The sequence below is a fragment of the Lynx rufus genome, unplaced genomic scaffold (assembly GCF_022079265.1).
Source record: "Lynx rufus isolate CCGP_SWC_20201006 ecotype Redwood Valley unplaced genomic scaffold, mLynRuf1.p SCAF_8, whole genome shotgun sequence".
Taxonomy (NCBI): Eukaryota; Metazoa; Chordata; class Mammalia; order Carnivora; family Felidae; genus Lynx; species Lynx rufus.
Genome location: NW_025814896.1, coordinates 87841437 through 87845044, shown reverse-complemented (window position 1 = coordinate 87845044; position 3608 = coordinate 87841437). Strand labels below are relative to the sequence as shown.

The 3608-nt window shown below is 42.3% G+C and overlaps 1 pseudogene; it reads left to right on the top strand.

Moving 5' to 3' along the window:
* Nucleotides 1-526: 526 nt before the first annotated feature.
* On the top strand, nucleotides 527-997 carry LOC124504332 (succinate dehydrogenase [ubiquinone] cytochrome b small subunit, mitochondrial-like; annotated as a pseudogene).
* The last annotated feature ends 2611 nt before the right edge of the window (nucleotides 998-3608 follow it).

The window sequence follows — 3608 nt, the reverse complement described above, 5'->3', positions numbered from 1 at the left end:
ACTAGATCAACTAGGATCCCTTCAGCTCTCACAGCAGTTTAAGGATTGTTCTGAGGTTAGAAAAGCAGTTCATTCATTCAGTTAATTATCCTAGACTATATTCTGTGCCAAGCTCTGGGCAGTGAGCGGGACACTGCTCTAAGGGAGGGGATGTCCTTGTTTTTCAAAGGGAAGATGAGCCGGTTAGAAAGAACTAGACACGGGCTTAAGTCAGCAGAAGCCTGGGCCCCACAGAGTCCCCAGAGCAGGTCCCGAAATGTGGGAAGCCATCAGTTGCCTGAGAGCTGGACTTCAGTCCAGGAATGCAAGGGGGGGAAACTAAAGATTTCCCAAGAGGTCAAAAAGGAAATTAGGGACATGAGAAATTAAGATGGCTGATAAATGCAAAGTGTTGAACTTGCATTTAAGGAATTTGCAGTTCTAATTTTCTTGCCACGATCACTTTCTTCGTTCTTCCATATAAAATTACATACGGCACTGTTCTTTGAAATAATAGCCCACTTTAAGAAACACACACCTATAAAAGATGGCGAATCTCTGGAGGCTGAGTGTCCTGTGTGGTGCACAAGGAGGCCAAGCTCCGTTTCTCCGAATTCCAGTGCTCAGACCTGCTTATGTCTCAAGACCAACCTACCCCAGGACAGTGTAGAACACAACACATTCACCTGTCACCCAACCACCATGCTGGTTCCAAGGCTGTATCTCTCCACTGGACTGGTGAGAGGGTGGTCAGTATTTTGCTCCTGGGCCTAATTCCAGCTGCTTATTTGAATCCCAGCTCTGCGATGGACTACTTCTTGGCTGCAGCCCTCATGCTCCATAGTCACTGGGGCCTTGGATAAATGGCTAACTGACTACGTTCCTGGAGATGCTTTGCAGAAAACTGCCAAGGCAGGCGTTTTGGCCCTGTCAGCTTTGACCTTTGCTGGGCTGTGTTATTTCAACTATCATGATGTGGGCATCTGCAAAAGCTGTTGCCATGCTGTGGAAGCTCTGACCTTTTTGACTCAATACCACGAGAATTGATGTACACCTTTTTGCCTCTGCCCTGCATACCATTCAACTCACAATAAGGAGGAAATGACTGGTAAGTCCATTGGTGAGACAAACCTCTTCTCCTAATTGCCTTGTTATTTTTAGAATTTTGTCTTTGAGGAAAAGGTTTGAGAGGAATTGTATCCAAGTATTTTGGGGACTGAGTTCCTTGTTCTGGTGAGTTGATAGGGGTTGTCTCCCAGCTTCTTACAAGACTCAGCATAACTAAACATTGCATATGAGCTTTTGCCTGTTAGTTTTTCAAATTCTTAAAGGGAATTCAGCTTTATTACTATCAATACCTGATCAAACATATATGTTTGTCCTGGGAATGATGGTGAAAGGGAAAGACTGTTCATTCACAAGTAAAGACTTTGCAGAAAATTAGTCAGTGTTTAAATTTTGAAAACTTCCCTCTCTGTTATACCAGTTATTAATGGTTACATGTCCTAGGGAAGCTTTAAAGTTAGGAAATACTGCTCATTTCTAAAACTTGGGAGGAGGAGCCTGGAGAGCTTCTGAGTGTAGAAAAATTCCATGTAGGGAAGAGGTCCCCTTATAGATGTATCAAAATATTACAGATTCTGAACTGGGACTTAATCCTCAAATGTGTTTATTTTACTTGTCCTAATGTTCTACAAATATAAAACTGTAAGTAATAGTTATTCTTCCACTGTAGGAATCTCTAATGTGAAAATGTATTCTATGAAATAAAGTTTTTTAAAAAAAATAAAATGCTATAGGGGCGTCTGGGTGGCTCAGTCGGTTAAGCATCCAACTTCAGCTCAGGTCATGATCTCGCGATTTGTGAGTTCGAGCCCCGCTTCGGGCTCTGTGCTGACAGCTTGGAGCCTGGAGCCTGCTTCAGATTCTGTGTCTCCCTCTCTCTCTGGCCCTTCCCCTCTCTCTTTGTCTCTCTCTCTCTCAAAAACAAATAAACATTAAAAAACCTTTAAATAAAATGCTATATAATAAAAAAAAAGAAAAGAAACATACACCTGTAGAAAAATAAGAGGTAGTTTTTAAGGGTGTGTGGGATTGTCATCTTCTAAGCCTTACCCCTTGACCAGGGCAGCCAGAAAAAGACACCGGAGCATTCAGAGGCCATGAGGAGACGTGGAAGAAAAGATGCTAGGAAAAATCCATCCATTTTTAAAATTAATTTTTTAGCAGTGCACACAGTTTCAAGAGTCAAATTGATCGAACGTATTTGGAACAAAATACAAATTCCTTGTTCCACCTGTCCTATTCCACATGGTTCCACCCCAGGGGCCAGCACTGCCAACTGCTGTTTCCCTGGGTTTCCTCATCCCTGTGTTTCTAAATAACAAGTTTATGCTATCTTTCACTTCATCAATTCTAGATGCGATCCACTGACTTCCTATTGTGGTAGATGAGGATCTCAATCTCGTTCTTGGACACCACTGTCCGCATCCCTCTGTTTCCTGTCCTTCCTTCTCCTCATGTAGATTACAGTTTTTAGATCAATAGTCGCTGTTTACATTGTCTGCCTAGACAAATATTATTCACAGTGAGCATTGTAGTGCACTACGATTATGTTTCCTTTCTTAATTCTTGTTTTATCTGTAGTGGATAATTGCCTTGCTTTTTCATTGACTTAACTTTTTTGCATTTAATTGTCAATTAACCCTACAACTTCCAAAAGTCTCTCCGAACGTTTTTCTACAAGGTCAACAACATCAAGCAATTTAATTCATTCTTTCTTTCTTTCTTTCTTTCTTCTTTCTTTCTTTCGCTATTGGAACCACCTTTCATGAGGACCTGCTTTCTCCTACAGGAGCTGGTTTTTGGTCTGTAGGTCTGCTGCATAGCTGTATTCCTGGGACTGACTTCTCTTTGCTGCCATCCCTAAATTATTTTTGCGTTTCTCTTTAGGTTGGATTTCCTGTTTCCTTAATGTCTTCCTCTTTTTAGTTTAATACCTTGTTGGAATGGAATTTGTGCTTCAGCAACCTCATCAGGTTAAAAAGATGGTCCAACAGTCTAGGGTATAGCCATGCTCATCACCACACCTGCCTTTTGCGTGACACTGCTCCAACCTGGGAAATACACCTGCCCTATCACCTGGTCTACAGCTGTCACTCTGGGATCTCCCTTCACCATATTTCTCATAATTTTTTCTCTGGGTTGAAGTTAATTTTCTTTATCCCGTGTCCTTCTCTTCCTTGCTTTACTTCCAATAGCCTCCTTGAGAAGGATGCATGGGAGGTGGAGGTTTTGAGCCCAAAGATGTCTTTATTGTGCCTGTCCTCACATTTGCTTGATTGTTAACTGACTCTAGAATTCTTTTTTTTTTATTTTTTTTACATTTATTTATTTTTGAGAGACAGAGTGAGACAAAGTGAGAGCAGGGGAGGGGCAGAGAGAGAGGGAGACACAGGATCGGAAGCAGGCTCCAGGCTCCAAGCTGTCAGCACAGAGCCCAACACAGGGCTTGAACCCACAGACCATGAGATCATGACCTGAGCCGAAGTCGGACGCTCAACCAACTGAGCCACCCCGGCACCCTGACTCTAGAATTCTAAGTTGGAAATAATTCTTCTAGGTTGGAA